Below are 17,829 nucleotides of genomic sequence, written 5' to 3' on the forward strand. Positions count from 1 at the left end.
TATTAACCCAGTCTTCACCCCTGAGATATATCACTAGTGACTGGCCTACAATTACACTTCTTGCTACTCATCACCACCCTCTGGACTCATCTGTTCAGCCCCTATTCGATCCAGCTTGGTTCATCCAGCTCATACTTCATGTTCACTATGAGAATCTTAGAGGAGTCAGTGCCAAAATCCTTCCTGAAGTGTGGGTGGACAACAATCACTATTCTCATCTACAAAACCATTCATTCATAGGAGTTTATCAAGTTGGCCAAGCACATCTTCCCCTTGGTGAAACCATGTTGACTGCTCTGGACAACTGCCTGATCCCTCCTGTGCCTGGAAACAGTTTCCAAGTCTAACTGCTCCATCACTTTCCAAGGATTGAAGGGTAGTTTACTGGCCTGGGTCCTTCTTCCTGACCTTCTTGTGCATGTCCAGTTTGGTTAAATATTGTCTAACCTGATCCTCGTCCACCAATGCTATGTCCTCTCTGACACAGAGATTCCCCTGGTTTCAGGGACCTGGAATTTCAGAAGGCCAGTCTTGCTAGTAAAGACTGAGGTGAAGAGGGGATGGGATTCTTGCAGCCTTTTCCACGTCCTATGTAAAGAGGTCTCCCATCTCATTCAGCAATGAATGCATCTTCTTCGTCACCTACGTATCCATAGAAGCCCTTCTTGTTGTCTTTGACATTGCTAGACAGATTAAATTCCAGTTGGGCTTTATCTTTCCTAACTTCACCCCTGGATGCTCTGATGATGTACCTCTATTACTCTCAGGTTACCTGTCCTTGCTTCATCTCCTTGTATGCTTCCTTTTAGTCTCTGAGATCGTCTAGGAGCTCACTGTTCATTCATCCAGAAATTCTGCCTGCCTTCCTCCTCATTGGGATTGATTGCTCCTGAGCTTGGAGGAGGTGATGCTTGAATATTAACCAGCTTTCTTGGACCACTCTTTCCTCTAGGGCTTTATTCCATGGGACTCTACCCTTTGGAAAGGCCAAAATTTGCTGTACAGGGTTGTGAACTTGCTTTTTGTACTCTCCCACCTCCTTCCAGGACCCCAAACTCCACCATCTCACTGTCACTGCTGCCTTTAAGCCTCACATTTCCAGTGTGCCCCTCCTTGCTGGTGAGCAGGAGGTGCATGAGCACCTCTCCTCTGCTCCTCTGTCGCTTGGATGAAGAAGCTGATGTACCCCAAGGACCTCCAGGATTGCCTGTATCCTACTGTGCTGTCCCTCCTGCATATGCTGGGGTGGTTGAAGTTCCCCATGAGGACCTTCACAGCTCAGACAGAAGCAAAAGCTGTCAAGAGGTGCATGGCAAGATGCAAAAACATTTTCACAACGCTGTAGAAATTCACATGCTTACACATTTTTCACTGCAATTTGACATAAGTGCCAGAGGTACAGCAGTAAGCTCATGGATGCAGAGGGGTTTAGGACCACTGTAAAAAACATCCCAAATATTGTGCTCCCTCACAGTGGCATACTATTTGTTCAATGCGGTTTTATTTATATCCCTTCTATTATTATTCTTATAAAGACCAAAATGTTTAAAGGAAACATTCTTAAATATGACCAGCAGAACCTATTATTTCTAGCCATAAACTGTACTATCAGTCCCAGTCTAATGATCCAGGAGAGTTATTATGTGGCCAAACAGTGCATCCATTTGTGAGGTGCCTGGCACAGCCCATTAGGTGTGTGAGAGGTAAAGCGAGATGCTGTGTAATACCAGGAATGAGTATTTACTCTGCCCTGCTGGTCAGACAGAAAGTGCATGATCACAGAACACATGCACCACATCCCCCTGTGTGTGGTAGGGTGTTTTTTCTTGATGCATTTGTCTCTAATGATACAGCTGTCAACTGCAGCTATCACACCAGAGGACCTGCACCTTCTTTGGCTCAGCTCCTGGTCCCAAATAAACATATTCACCCAGCCATTCAACTTGTTTTTCACACTAATGGAAAGTAAAGTTATGAGTGTCTTCATGAAAGCATAAATGTTAAATGACTGTATTCAGCATAAATTTGCTCTTCATTGCCCTTTTCAGCTCTACCTTGAACTGAAGTCTTGCTGGGGAAAAGTTATGCTTCTTTTTACTTTTTGAAGTATTCTTAACTCCTTTTCCTAAAGAAGACATGAAAGATATTGCATTAAAATAGAGGCTTCCACACAACTTAAATTTGTTATTAATGTCATCAAAACTCATCAAAAAATGTTAAGAAATATGGTAGAAGCAGTGCAATAACAACAGGCCTAATCCCCACCAATGCAAATTTACCTAGCACTACTGAAGTCAATGAAGCCACACTAGTTTAGGCCAAATGCTCATCTTCTCAACATGTGATACCACTATTCATTTTGATAAATCATCACATCTAATTTTTTTTTCAGCTACAGTAAGGAAATTTTTTGAGCTACAGTAAGGAATTTCTTTTAGTCCGACAGTGATAAAGTTTGATGAGATTTTAAAATACACTACAGGAGTCAAGGGCACTGCAGAAGTGTGGCTGTCATTCTGATGGCTAATTGGACTGTGACAGCTCATAAACACCCAGGTTCCTGTTGCCTTGAGCTCTGGTCTAACACATATCAAAATATAAAGCCTCTGCAGTTACATTTATGCTTCCACCTCAGACAATACTAGTAAGTTAAAGAGGTTGCATTCTTTATTATTCTCATTATTATTGAGATCTATGCACACACTTAATTTTAAGCAGGTTGACTTTATTTAAAGTTCTAAGTGCAATGCCTAAAGCTAAGCAGCCATCTATGTGCTGTCCTCAGTATGAATACTTTTTTGCATTGAGACCTACAAAAAGTCAGAATAAACTCAATAGCTGGAGATTGAAGCAGAAAAAAGGATGGATAAGTAGTAGCAAATTGGCCATGACTCACAGGTGATTAAGGCAGTTAAACATTCAGATAAATAAATCAGAATTATCTAAATCTTTAGTTTGCATTGATATGGTGACACACTGATGTGGTGAGATGTGATGACTTTTCTTGACAATAGGAACAATGGCTAGCAGACTGCAGAACTCATCACAGGGTTTAGAAAATCCTTTAGAGGTCTTTCAAACCAATATTGCCTAATGTACCAAATGAAGCCATTACATGGCAGACTGTGGTTCAGGGAAGAGTAAAGGGGAAAAAACAGGTATGAGAGAATTCATAAACAAAGAGGCCATGCCCAAAGTGCATCATCTCAATCAGCTTCTGCAATGACATGAGTCTCTGTAACACCTCTTCACAGACAGAAGAAAGGTTTATCTGAACTCAGCAGGAAAACATATGGACACTAGTTATGAGGTGAATGAGCATGCAGGGACTTGAAGAAAAAAGGTCCCATTTCCTCTCTTTTTTGCCTCAGAATGCCAATTTCCCACAGGTTCTGGGACTGAGTCCTCCACATGCTCTGAAGTTGCTTCAGACACAACAGCCCATAGAAAACCTCCCTAGTCTTTCCAGCTGAATGCATATAACTCTTCTTGCTGTGACTTTCAAGGCTGAATTGTCAACAGAAAGGTCTCTCAGGATTCCGGATAAGGAGCCTCATGCTTAGGAAGGTTTATGAAAACAAGACTAATTGTAATTTTCCCCTGCTGAGTAGCCTGTGAGGTCCCACAAAGTCCTTGCAGCTGCAAGGCCTGTAAGTGCTGACAGCTATCTCCTCATAAAAGTGTGATTGCTGACAAAAGGAAATTGCATCATCCAGCCTTTTTCCTTCTTTATGAAAAAAAGGGAAGTTCCCCTTTAGTAATGTTAATGGCAGGAGGATTAATTCTAGGAAGTTTGGCAATGTTTCTTTAAAAATAGTTCATTTAGCAGAATAATGAAGAGGAGTTGAACACTGACTCAGTTTGCCAAGCTGACCTTGTATTCCTCATTCAGATGTGGGCACAGGGAGGACCAGGCTTTATTCAGCCCTCCAGACCAAAAAAAGTAACAAAATTGCGAAGAGAACAAACTAAAGAAGAGCTACTGGGAAGCCTTGGATGTGCTAGTGTTGTAAATCTTCTCCTGATAAAGTGTGATGCTCTCTCCAATCTCCTTCCAGTGATGGATGCTTGGGCTGTTCAGGCTTTTAAGAGCATTGCTGGATTGGCTTTGGCATATGGGAAAAAGTAGTTATTGTAGGTGAACGTTGAAAACATCTCTTGAATTTTTCATGCTTAAATAGCTGTCAGAAAGCCACATTCAGGAATGGCTACTACACAAATATAAGCTGATCTCAGTGGCTGCTGTGGGGAAAGAAATTATATTTGCTATGGTAGGAAATATAAGGTGTTTTTCATGATCACTTAACTCTTGAGTCAAGGAGATTTAGGATCAATAACTGAGGTGGAGGGTGTTTGTTAAAGCAGTAAATAAAATATGGGTCCATTCATAAGGATCAAGGGAATATGATTCACTTATGCCTACAATGTTTAGGCATGAAAATTATTTTTGAGATATCCCGTTCTTTTTTTTTTCCATATTGCAACAGAGCTCTCTTCACAGCTTGTCCTACAGTTTTGGCTTGTTTTTGTTATTTTTTTAAATCCTGCTCCTATTCATCCCTAAAGGATTGCAGAAGAGTGAAAACCTTCTCGGCTGAAAACCTGTACTTGACTTGAGTCTCCAGGCACTGCAGAACCATTTCCTGTGATTGCAGCAGAGAGAGATAAAATTCCACTGTGGTGGGAATAAAACGAAATTAGATCAAAGATTTCCGGATAATTAAGACTTCCAAACCAAACCCTCTTTTTCGCTTGACTCCACTATTTTTTTTTTTTTCCCCAGGCAAACAGGGCAGCGCTTCACACAGGAAGCCACATCTGCCTATCAAAAACAAGCACCCAAACTGAAAGCGTGACAGGAGCCGGAGCGCATTTGCATGCGCTGCGATTCCCGGCGCTAACCTGTGCCTCCACCCGCGAGCAGAGAGCTCGGGAGCTGCTGCCGGGCTGCCGCGCACCATGCACGGCTGGCACAGGTGGATGGAGTTGCCGGGTGTGAGGTGTCAGCTCCTGGCTCTGCTGCCGTGAAGCAGCTCAGTTTTGGCTTAGGAGCCGGAGAGAAGACGGCTAGAAGAGGTGGCAATACTGAGCGGCTCCCGGGGGGCTGTCAGGGACCCTGCTCAGCCCTGATGGAGGACAGGAGCCGCCAGCTCCCGCGCTATCAGAGCCAGGAGAGGCCCGGGGTGGGGCTGGCGCCAGCGGGAAATGTCTCCCTGGCAGCAGGTACGTGTGTGTCCGCGCCCTGCGTGCGCTTCGGGCGGGCTCGGGGCGGGCTGCGGGGCCAGCGCTCCGGGGCTGCCGCCGCTGCGGGGTCAGCGTTCCGGGGCTGCCGCTGCGGTCGCTGCCCGCCGGCGGGGCCCGGGAGCTGCCCCGGTCCGCTGCGGCCGCGGGGGGAGCCCGGCCCGGCCCGGCGCCGCAGCCCCGCCGCTCCCGCCCCCCGAGCCGGCCGGAGCCGCAGCTCCGCGGACGGCGGCGGAGCCCGAGCTGCCCGCGCTGCCCGTGCCCCTCGGCGGCGGCGGCACGGATCGCCTCCGTCCTGCCCCCGCCCAAGCGGAGCCCTCCTCCCTGCCTGCCTGCCTGCCTGCCGCGCTCCTCCCGCCGCCGCACAGCCCGAGGAGCGGCTTGTTTTCCTGCCCGGATGATGGATTTCTCCGCAAGGTCATCCCTGCCCGCGGCGGCGGCGTGCCCGCGGCTCCCCCGGCGCCGCCGCGGAGGTAAGGGGCGGGAGAGCGGAGCGGGCTGGCAGGGCACCTGCACGGCCCGCACACACCGGAGAGCAGCGGGCTGGGTGTGCGGGCCGGTGCCGGGGCGAGGCGGGCGTGCCTCGCCCTGCCGAGGGGCCGAGCCGAGCCCAGCCGTGCCCCGCTCCGAGGCAACGGGGCTGCGGCCGCCCCGCCGAGCGGGCACCCGCGGGTGGAAGCGGCCGGGCCGGCCCCGAGGGCGCCTCTCTCATCCTCTACTCGTTTCTACCGGCGCTTGGAAGCGACTTGGGCTGAGACATGGTCCGGGAGTGCGGAAAACTTAAGCAAAGAAATAAAAAGGTGGCGGGAATATTGGTGAGATGTCCCCCGCCGCCGGGACGGGCCGGGGGATGCGCGGCGCGGTCGCCACGGCAACGAGCCCGCGGTGCCGCAGGAGCGCGGAGGATGCCCCGGAGGCGCGGGGTGACCCCGGCCGCCGCCCGGAGCGCGGATCGGGGACAAGGGGTGCCCCCGGGCCGAAGCAGGGCGGTGAGGGTGAGCTCGGTACCCCCGGCTGCTTGTCAGAGGAGCCCGCGGCTCTCAGACCGTGGTGGTGAGGCGGCTCTCGGCCGAGAGCAGGAGGGTCCGCGGGGGTTGCGGGCTGGGGTGTCACGGTCAGGGAGCATCGCGCCGTGAGGACTGGCCAGGTGATGTCCCTTGCCTGGCTCAGGGCGTTGGGGCTGGGCACGAATCCCTCACGGCCTTTTCTTTCTCTTGCTGTAGTTGGTGGTAAAACTAGTGATGATGTCAGCTCCTGGTCTGTGGCTTTGTGTTGTCTACATTCAGCTTGTGTTCTGTGCTCCATACAGGCCTTGGCTTCATTAATGCTTTATTCCTTCATCCTTTTTTTGTCAAGGAAGATAATAATGCTAGTGGCGGGTTTTTTATCGTAAGACATTACTATGGTCCCATAGCCTAACCTCTTCCATAATATAAAGCAGAGACTATTCCCCAGTGGTTCCAATGTCTGGCCCACCAGCCTCTTCAAACAGTCTTGATTAAATGACTTCTAACGATGGAATTGACTACATTCCTGGATAATTTGCTCCAATTTTTAATCGCTTTGTTAAACGTTTGCATCTCTTTTCCCCTTTGAACTTTTCTGACTTCATCTTCCAGCTACTAGATCTTGTAATGTTTTGCCTGTCAGATTAAATAGCTATCTAGTTTCAGATCATCTCTCTCTGCTCAAGTATTTAAGGGCAGTAATTAAATAGCCACTTAGCATTGTCTCTGATGAGATAAATAGACCTGACTCCTTGGTCTCTCCCTGGAATGCAGATGCTCCCCAGGAGAAATGTCTGGGCTGCTGTTCTGTGAGCCTGCACCAGCATCCTCCGGTGCTGCACAGCAGCAGGGTTCCAGGAAGGCCCTCGTTAATGTCACGTGTGGAGATAATAACCTCGTGCTCAGTATTCCCCTGTCTATTCACCCAGTGGTACAAACTTTTCTTTCCCACGACTACACGGTGGGAACTTCTGTTCCATTAGTTACAGGCAGTGATCTCTGCACTTCTTTGGAAGCCAAGGTTTTCTCAGAAGCTGGTTGTCAGGAGCATTTGAATTAAATATTGCTACATTTATACCTTTGGATCTGCCTATATTAGAGTTTTTTCCCTCCTCAGTTCACCTCACTTCTGTGGAGTTTGCAGCTCAGGAATCACAAGAGAGCTCTGGTGTCCTCTAGAAGTCAGAAGGGCTTCTTTTCCCAGGATCTCCCTCCTAAAGGTCTGTCTTCTACCCAGCCAACTTCAAATAAGTTTAAGGTCTCTTGGAGTAAAAGGTACTAAGAAGTTACACTGAGTAATGTATAAACTGCAAACTGAGAGTGCCCATTACAGTGAATTGCTTTTGTAACTGCTTTTGTTCAGCTGTGCCTCCAAGTTTTGGTGAGAGAAAGAGAGAATTGCTTTCCTGTCTTAAAGAGCTGTAAATCCCACCCCTGGCTCTGGTGTCTAGGCTGACATACACAGTGTCATTATTTTGAGAGTCTTTAACCTGAACGTCGTGAGTTTTACTTGCTCTGAAGTGTGCTTAAGCCTGGACTACAGCTCTCTAGAAAGCACAATATCTGAGAGTATGGGCAAGAGGTTAGGTGGCTTTGACAGAATATTGTCATTTTTTCCAGCAGCACATAGGTAGCATCTTGAATCTCAACAAAATGATGAGATTGAATAGTCTGAAGGCACCTTCTGTGGGAGATGGTACAAAACAAAGTTCTTTGAAATTAATTTTTTTGTTAGGTTTGAGGTTGTTTTTATTTTTTGTTTGGGGGTTATGTGTTTGTAACCACCTTGACTTGCCCTGTCTTTGAGCTTAATACACAGTGAGGGAGGGAAGGTGGTGTAAGAGGTCTGGAAATTAAAGGTCTTTACATGCAGACCATCCCATAGAGTAAGTGATGTGATGATGCCTGTGAGTAAGGTTTGTTTGCACAAATAACGATAGCAGGTTTCAGCCTTTAGAATGACCTAGTTGTCTTCAAAGTGTTAAAATTAAGAACAGGACATTCTGACTGTGTAACAACTTAAATGTCAGGACAAAGAGTGTTATTGAGATTTCATGAAGATTTTTTTATTACAAGTCTCAGAAAATGCCTATTCATAAGATTTCATGAAGTATACACAGTGGTGCACTAAATATAAACAGTCTTAAAGATCATCACAGAGCTCAGTTATCACATCTGATTGAATGGAGCTCCAGAATTCTGCTGAATTTTCTACAGGCTGGTGTAAGCATCTTAAGAATTGTTTCTCAAGTGTTTGTCCAATTCTATATCTCCCCAATATGAAATTATGAAATGTTGCTACCTGAGAAGTATCTTTCCCTCACCCATTCAAACTCCCCTTCTGTCCCCCAGGTTGGGATAATATCTCTGAGTTTTTTCAACATATGCTTTCCTTTCTCATGGTTGCACCTTTTCTCCAACTCCTTTTGCAATCAGAATAATATTGTGTGTGTTTCCTTGGGGTGGCTGGTCCCAAAAATTACACATTTCTTAATTATGAAGCCCAGCATTAAGAATAGTGGCTGGTAATTAATTCTACAGGCTGTTAATTAATTGTAAACAGACAGAAGATGGTATTTTTGAGGCTTGCTGAAGACTGAGAGGACTAGGTTGGACAGATTTCACTAGCAAGATACTATGGCAGTGGTAAAATTTGTCAGATTTGGGTCCCAAAACTGTTACTGACACTGTTATTTTTAATACCATAAACTCCCTCTGTCAGACTCAGGCAAAGCTAAGGGGAACAACATCCTGCCTCCAGTTTGTGAAATGCTCACTGCTGTGGGAGTACCAGCAATCTGCTCGTAGTCTCACAGCTACAGGCAGAACAAAATTTCCTAACTGAGAATTATGCTCCTAGCAGCACATCACTTCTTAATTTATAACTCCCACACTAAAAGCAGAGTTAGGATACAGGCTGAATCTGCTGCCTTTGTGGATTTAGGAGCAATCCTGGATTAAGACCTGATGTTACCTAATTTAGGTAAACATCACCTACTTGAGAGTCAGAACAAAAAAAAAAGATGGATAATTTTACTAGGGGAAAACAAGTTCTGGACATATTCTGAATGAAATTAAATTACTGTCTTATAGGAAAAGTTTTTGAAAGTATATGTAAATACAGTTTACTTTTGCAAATAGTAAAAATAGAAATATATACATATATCTTTTATTATATATATGGACTTTGAACTCAGTAACAGTTCTATAGGAACAAAGACTGGTGCTGATTAAAAATTTAATCACACATGATCAGTTACTTATTAACATCGAGTTATTTGTCTCTTGGGAGTCTGTGGCTAGGAGCTCACGTTTGTAGATTGGCAGCAGATCCTGGAGTGTTGAGGTGTCAGCATGCTGCTGAGTAAATAGGGAAGAAAATGCAGTGCCAACACCTGCAACTCCCTGCAGGCTGTGCAGGGGGAGAAAGGCAAAGAAGAAGGTGGGCACTCGAGTAGGAATGACTGGGAACCAGCATAATAGCATTTTGCACCTATTTGTCCTCTGTCAGCAGTGGACAAGTGCACAAGTGGTGCACTTGATGAGAATAATTAAGTGGAGGGAAGAATGCAAACAATGACAAATATTACCATGCATTATGGTAAAAGAGTGCTATAGGTGTGTTCACAGAGGGCGGATTAAATTCTTTCCCCTCATCTCCCCCATGCCTCTAAATTCTCCCCCATGCCTCTAAAACTGTGATCCTGTGTAAGAAAGCTTGGTGGCAGGTATGGAAGCTATTACCACAGCCAGCTTCAGCCAGACATCCAGGAAGATACAGTATCTATTCAATTATCCAGGAAAAAGTGTCCGTGTCTATGATATCTCCGAGGGTAGTTGTTAGCAACACGTGCTACTTCTACTGATTGTTTTACTGTACTTATTATACATTAGGAGAACGTGGTAGTAACAGCTGAGCTTGCTTATTCCTCCCTCTGACAGTAGATCTTTTAGAAGAGTGAGGAGTTAATCAAGGGGGACAGAGACAACCCAGTGCTCTATTAAATTGTTGGTGTCTTTGCTATCAGCATTGCCACATGCTACTGGTGTCTGTGGCTAACATAGAGGAGACCAGTTCTGAGCTGAGGCTGAAAGCTTGTATCGCTTGGCAAGTGGTTACAATTCATTTTCCAATCTCATTTATATCACTGTTGTCTAGCTTTGGAGAAGAAATATTATGCTGAGGGAGTGGGGGAGAAGTTTTTTAGAAGAGGATCACAAGAAGTATGTGTTCTGAGATATTTATCATCTCCCTCTCAAGCAATCCTCACAGTCAAATTCAACTATGATAAAACAGATATGAAGCACATTGCTAGACAGGAATCTTCACTGTGGTCTGGTGACCTCCTGATCCAGGAAGCAGCAGCATTGCTAAGTTGAAAAGCATTCATATCTTCTGTGGATTGATTGTGGTTACATGGTAATAACACACCCCCTCCCATTTGTGTGCCTGTGCATTAATGCACACACAAGCTGGTGAAGATCAGTGTTCCCTGAAGCTTTGGCAGTCTGGATGATTCCAGCAAGAGTTATGTTAGTGCTCCAGTTAGCTACAGCCATGGACTAAAGCATAGGGCAGGACTGAAGGGACTACTGCAGGAAAAAGAGCCTGCAACAGGACTACTCTTACTTGCTGAAAAAAACATACACCAAATATAAGCAGAACGTAGTGACCAAACATTCAGCTTTGGAAAGACATCTCTAACTTATTTTCCCTTTTTCTGTTTTGTTTTTGGTTTGTTTTTTTTTTGTTTGTTTTTTTGGTTTTTTTGGGGTTTTTTTTGTTGTTTTTTTTTTTCCTGCTAAATGGACAAGGTGTTTCTAAAAATATTGAGAAGTAATCAATGTTTGCCTGAATTCTCACAGTGACACCTCTATCCTGAGATTCTCCTGTAGTTCAGTGATGATAATTAATACTGTCAGCTTTTCAAAGTCATCATGCAATTATCACCAGTTGGCATTTTTATCTGGATGAACAGGATGGCTTTCTATATGCACATGTGCCTTCCTACTTCTTTTGGAGAACATTGAACAAATATTAGCTACTGCAGTTGGAATCCCAGACTGCATTCTAATGGTGAAAATCTTTTTCCCAGTGATGCTAATGTGCAAACAAACAAAGTTCAGTTTTTAAAAGGGAAGTCAAACAAGAAAAAAGGCAAAACGAAACAAAAAGATGTGCAATTATTTTTAATATTCTTCATGCAAAAACCCAACAGATTGAAACAGAGGCCTTGAATACTATGCTACATTATGACTAATCTGAAAAAGATACTATAAAAAGCAATGGCTCATCTCAAATGTTGACAGTGGAGTCAGTGGAGAATTAATTCAGGAATTTTCTGGTTACTCCAGGACCCCTCTTTACATGCATGAAATAATCACTAGAAAGCTGAGAAAATCAGGCAAGATGTTATCATGGAAAGAGTGGGAATTTCCAGTTTGAGATAACAAAGGATCTGATGTTTACCTTAAATTTGCATAAACAGGAGTCAATTCATGAACATCTATGTGGGAAAAAAAATATGTCGTTAGGCATAATTTTCAGATGGATGGATTTTTCCTTTCCTGGGTGAAACAGAGAAGGAAAAGAACAGTAGCCTGCTTACTAATCTGCTTTTTCATGGTTTTGGGAAGAGATGAGTGTTCCTCTTGGTAGCAAGTAGAGCTGGCACGTGGTTTCTCTGGTCAGGGAAATGTGATGTTTGCCAGTTTTGGGGTGAGCAGAGTCCCTTAACCTAGAGCCAGCCTGGCTGAAAGTTATTTTCTATTTGTGGGCAGTCATTTTGTCTTAGTAAAGAAACTGTTAAAATGTTTTGAAGTGCAAGGACTAGTGGTTTACTTTCAATGTATTGCCAGTGAGATCTTAATCCAGAAAGTAGTGTGTCTGCTGAGTGCCCAGAGAACAGTCCCTTCCAGAGGCCCCAGGACTCTGTGGAGTTTTGCTAAAAACAGGGTCAAATAACAGGTTAAGTCTGCGAAGTTGGTATAACAAAGCAAGTAAGAAATTTTCCAGCAAAGAAGGTGATGTGGACAGGGCCCTGTTGCATTTTAGCCAGTCTCTGTTTTTCTTAGACTGCTGGAGCTGCAGTTCAGAGAAGCTTCCAGGGGCCTTTGGGCACTGCGGAATGAGTCAGATATCACCAGGTCCCAGCTTCAGAAAGTGGAGAGGTGTAAAAGTCGCCTAAATCTCCCCAGCTCAGCTCTCCTGGAAGCAGTCTGGCTGCTGAGGTCTTGTGTAGGAGCGACGGGGGTCACGCACGGTAGGGACGGACGGAGATGAGATCTCTTTGAAGCCAAGTCGTCTAACTTGTAGTTTAGTGCAAAGGGCGTGGGTGCAGGGCCCTGTTGCGAGCCGCCAGCCGCAGCTCGGAGCAGGCCCGAGAGAAGAGAGGCTTAAAGTGTAAGAGAGTCAACGGCAAAGGTTTAAGAGCAGAGAGCATGTAGAAAGGAGGGGGTGAAGAAGTGCAGAGGGAAGACAAAGAGACAAAGAAAGAAAAGGGTGCGAAGAGGAGCGCCAGAGCGAGCAAAAAATTAAGGGAGAAGAGAGATAAGAGAGCGTGAAAAAGAGAGAGCAAAAAGAGAGCGAAGCTCCCATTACAACACAATAAATCATCTTAAGTGTGAATATGCAGATTCTCATTAACCAATCTACTACAGCATGCATATCTTATAACATTTCCACACAACCTATAAGAATCACTACATTACCATAGTATGTTTATGTGTTAAACCCTAAATCTTATTCTTTGGGCCCCATGTGCCAAGCTGCAAGGCCTGCTCTGACTCTTTAGGCCTGCCTGCTTGCAGAGGGAATTGTTTCCTCCAGGGGGGATTACATTCAACTGGTCACAACTAAGGTATCTCGAAGATTGCTTTCATTTCAATCTCACTTATAGTTTCTATGTTCTCAAAATCTTTTGCCGGCAGTCATATTTAAAAGGCTTTCTTGTTTCATCCTCCCCAACAGTCTTAGCCAGCCCTTTGGCTAGGAAATGCTGAAGGATAATTACACTTCAGTGTTTAACAAACTAAAGGGTCACTTTCCTTACAGTCACTCTCCTCCCTCTGCACTATCAGTTTCATGAAAAACGTCACACAATTGAAAGATTAAGGTTGAGATGACTCATTAAGAAAATTATGGAATAAAATAAGCATGCTGGGGAGTGTAGTTAGGATAGAAGTAATAGTGATAAAATACTTGTCAGAAAGATGATAGTCTTGAGAAGGACTGTGAGGAAACAAGATGACAGAATTATTCCACTCCAAAAGGTTGGCATTTCAGAACTTTCTGTAATACTGATGCACACCACAGCCTCTCCATGTTAATTACAATAAAAATGTTAATCTTTCCCTTGAGGTTAATAGTTAGGGAGTATCTGTTAAAAGCTGTTAGAAGAGGCTATGAAGGTTTGCATGAGTTTGAGGACTGAAATTTCTGCCCAAGCTAAGCAGTAGCCTTACAAGATCTGCTGTTTTTCAGTACTCCATGAAATAGCATCAGTTTCCAGCTGTCAATAGGGACAGGTATCCCATCTACAAAGTCAGCTGTGGTGACATTTGACAGTTCTTAGTTGCAGCACGAAAGGCATTTTCACAGAAAGGGTAAGAGGTGTTTTAAGGAGGAACCTCAGGTGCATGGCATAGCAGAATAAAGTGACCAGGCTTTCAGGTCCCTGCCTGCTGCCCCATTCTTCAAATAAAGCTGTTCATGCCATAGGTGAGAGCATTGGTAACTGCAAATGTGCTTTCACCTACCTCAGCTAAGAGCTGCTTAGACTTGGAAGCTGTCACTGCATATGGTGGCTTCAGGTTGGGGCTGTGCAGAATCTGTGCCTGAGAACACAGGGCTCATCAGCTGAATTCAGCCCATGGTTTTGGCTGTGTGCTGGTGGTGCTAAAAATGCATGAGGATGCACTGTGAACTACGACTGAGGAATGATAGTGGTTCATTCATTTCCTGAGAAGTCAAGCAAGCTGCATCAGGAGCTGCAGAGGAGTTTTAACTAATGGGTACTACAAAAGGATTAGCTTCATTAATTTAGCTGCGTGTGCTTTTGGCACTCAGGAATTAATCCAGCCTTTATTGATTGTTTTGAGTCTCAATTAACTTGATGCCTAGGAAGGGGAAGGGACAAGTAGTTTCCTCCTGCATATAGCAGGCAAAGAAACTCAGAGATGGTCTTTTCTTTGATGAGAAAAGGGATTTTTACTTCCTCTCAGGTTTGGGGTATGCATTAACTTAAGGAGCAATTCAAAGCTCAAGTCATGGGGCCACAGTGCAACAAAAGCAGATAATACCCTATCATAAAGCCTGGGAGCTTTCCCTGAGAAATACTCTTCTATTAAATGGTCTATTTGAGAATTGCTTCCAGCTGGACCATGCTTGGCCATTATCACATAAACATGTGAGTTGATATTGGGAAATAGGAGAACAGTATTTATCCAGTTCAAAAGATGCTCATAATATGTAGGGCCTCAAGGGAATACTGCTTGGAAAACAAATTTTCATAATAAAATGACCTATTTTAGAGTTACAATTTTCCATGCTGGAGGGGACACAAAGGTAGCAGGATGCTTGCCAAAGAGATGGACAATGAGCACACTCACACTTGCTCCTTAATAAGAACATGAGTGGACTGAATCTATTCATGAGATAGTACCCTGGGGTTTTGGGGTGGGTTTTTTTTGTTGTTTGTTTGGGGCTGGGTTTTGGTTTGGTTTTTTTCCTAATTTTTTTCCTCTAGATTCTTGCATGGCAGACTATTTGTATGTGTTTGTTGTATCCAGATTGGCATGCCTGCAGGAATATGAGCAGACCTTCCTACCAGCAGCCAGCTCAAACATGGAGATGACAGGGAGAGAACCCACACAATGTCTGAGCCATTCCTTAAAAAGCCTTAGGAGAGGAAAATTAAGTAAAAGGACAGCAAAGCTAATAATAGTTTCCTTAAGTATGTACCAGGAAAGCGAGCTTCAATTACATTATGCCTGTAATATTTTGATCCCGAGAACGGAGCTCTGTAAGATGTGTTATTTGCTGTTACTCATCAGTTCCGTCTGTGTGGATGCTCCAGGACAATTCATGTGGTGGTGGTTCCTCCAGGAGCAGAGCCTGCCTTCTAGTGACTAATGAATGCCACCTACTCAGCTTCAGTTTGTCTCATTCTGTCTCATTTGTCTGTTGAACCCCTTCTTCTTTTTCAATGTGATCTATAATCTTGACTTCAGCAATCAAAATTAGTCTTTAATGACCACACGAATTCAACCAGTTGGCAATCAGAGCCACACCTGTTATTGTAAAAATCATATCAAAGTCAGTAGCTAACATGCTGCTCAGAGCAGGAAACTTAATTAGATGGGTGAAATTTGACCTTGCAGTTAAAGGCTGTAATTCCTTTGTCGTTTACAGGAGGTGAATCTGGCCTTTTACCAGAGGTACCTAACCAGAGGTACTAAATTAATATGAAATTGTTCCAAATACCATAGTTGCCGTTCTGACAGGAAGCCAAACTACATCATCCTTTCAGTCCTCCTGTCTTAGATGGCTGATTCATAATGAATGTAGGGCAGATGAGGTAGAGATGAATGAAAAGTGTCTGTTTTCTAGTAGACCATATGGTGACTCTTTTGCACTGTACAGTTAAAGACACAGTTAAATGTGTTTTGGGGTAAACCTGCTGGCTTACATTTGGAGAGTATTTTGAAGAAGAAATGCACATGAAAACATACAGTGCCCTTTGAATTAATGTGAGATCAACATTTGTGTATTGCATGGGGAATTTCATTCATGGGCTTCTGAGCTGACCTCCAGGACCAGAATTTAGCTGAGATCTATATCTTGAGGTCACCTAGTCTTGATCTTAAATTCTTCACTGTTGAAAGTGTTAATTGGTTATATATGCCTAATGACTAATTCTGTTTTGAGAGAGGATTTTCTGTTAGTGACTGAAAAGACAAGAGTCTTTGGGAAAATGGGCTTTACCCCCTTATGCATAGACACTTTTTTTTTTTTTTGTCTGAAGGTTTTTGGTGTGGATTTTTTGGCTTTGGTTTCTTTTTTCTATGTCCATATATACATAAAATACTTTCTGTATGATCAGAGAGCAGCCTTTTGAATTGTGTTTGACGTTGGTCAACCATTAAAAGAGAGACCTGATACTTTACCAAGAAAACCCCAGAAAATGAGGAAAAGTGCTCATCAGAGGCTTAGAAAGACAAAGCAATGTTTACACTATTCAACTTGAACATGCAACATGAGGCAGCAAGAGATAGGAACATGGCCAACATCACAAATACTTAAAACTGTCTTTCAAAAAGGATGCCATAGCATGGTACAAAAGACAATTTTAAAATAACCATTTGTGAACAGTTTCCTGGCCTTGGGCAATATGAAGCTGTGAAATGGTCTGGCAAGGAGCACACAGCAGGAGACTGATGGGGAATCAGTGCTGGAAGAGCATCCAAGCCTATGTCCAGGAGGCAGAGGGCCAAAGAATTTCTCTTATCACAGGGACCAACCAACTTCTTTCCTCTGCACATCCTCATTTTTTTCCTGAAAGAGTGGGTCTCCCTTTCACCCCTTATCTCCCCCTGCCTTCCTACTCAGCAGTTGTAGAGGTATGTCAGCCTCACAAATGGAATGAAGTCACCAAATTTATATGGGAGAAGGCTGGTCTTTCCCAAAGGTCAGCATTAACACTCTAGTTTTGTGGGAGAAACTTAGGACCTCAGGCATGCTAACCTTGAAATTCAACAGCTGACCCATTTCATCTAGTTGCTGCCCAGAGAGAAGGCCAGGGGCCTAATGAATTTCTAGGTGTTGCAGTTTCTCCCTTAAAATAAAGGCAAAGCTGCCACACAAGGGGAAAAGAACACATTTTTGGTCCTTCTGGAAAAGGAAAAGGGTGAGAGTTTTGAAGTGGTGATGGGGGATTTTTCAGCCCATCTGCAGTGCTAATGAGACATCTGTCTCTCTCGAGCAACCTCACATGGCAGTCTGCATTTGCAAAAATATTTTTCTCCTCTTGACTTGGAGTAAAACAAACTTAACAGTTTTCCTGTGGCTGCCCACACCCGTGGCTCAGGATTGTCAATAAATAGATGAGTGAAGAGAGCTGAGATCAGGAAAATGAAGGTACAGTAATTACCTGGACTGTGCTGACCAGCAGCTGAGCAGGGATGGAGGACAAGGCTTCCCACCTTAGTGACAGCCACGTTGATAAATTGCACTTAGTTTCCAGCTCTGCAGCCTGGCATTACTTGGTCCTCTGACACAATCTGCCTCTGTCCACATACTAATTCCATTTGTTCTTGGTCTGCTCTGAGTTCTCTTGCTCTGGCACACAGGCTGTTAGGAGAGGTGTATAGGAGAGGTGTGTCACAGCTATATTTTATGAAAAATCCTTTCTTTAGGATTTTTTCTTTTGAGAAGCTGAGAGGCTTCAAGAACAAAACATAAACAATAATTATCTGCTGCTGTGGAATGCAACAGGTGGATCTGTGATTGGTCTCATGTGGTTGTTTCTAATTAACGGCCAATCACAGTCCAGCTGTCTGGTCACAAACCTTTGTTATCATT

General features: G+C 44.2%; 1 protein-coding gene across 2 annotated transcripts in view; it reads left to right on the plus strand.

Moving 5' to 3' along the window:
- Positions 1-5,026: 5,026 nt before the first annotated feature.
- The window catches only part of GPRIN3 (GPRIN family member 3), a 29,739-nt gene continuing 16,936 nt past the window's right edge, over positions 5,027-17,829 (plus strand). Inside the window, exon 1 of one of the 2 annotated variants that reach the window (XM_058803932.1) lies at positions 5,027-5,223. The gene's annotated coding sequence lies outside the window, so the exon portion shown is untranslated. Of the gene's footprint in view, positions 5,224-5,671; positions 5,715-17,829 lie in introns of those variants that run through there. The other variant, XM_058803933.1, reaches the window with a different exon arrangement.

Source organism: Ammospiza caudacuta, chromosome 4 (assembly GCF_027887145.1).
Source record: "Ammospiza caudacuta isolate bAmmCau1 chromosome 4, bAmmCau1.pri, whole genome shotgun sequence".
Classification (NCBI taxonomy): domain Eukaryota; kingdom Metazoa; phylum Chordata; class Aves; order Passeriformes; family Passerellidae; genus Ammospiza; species Ammospiza caudacuta.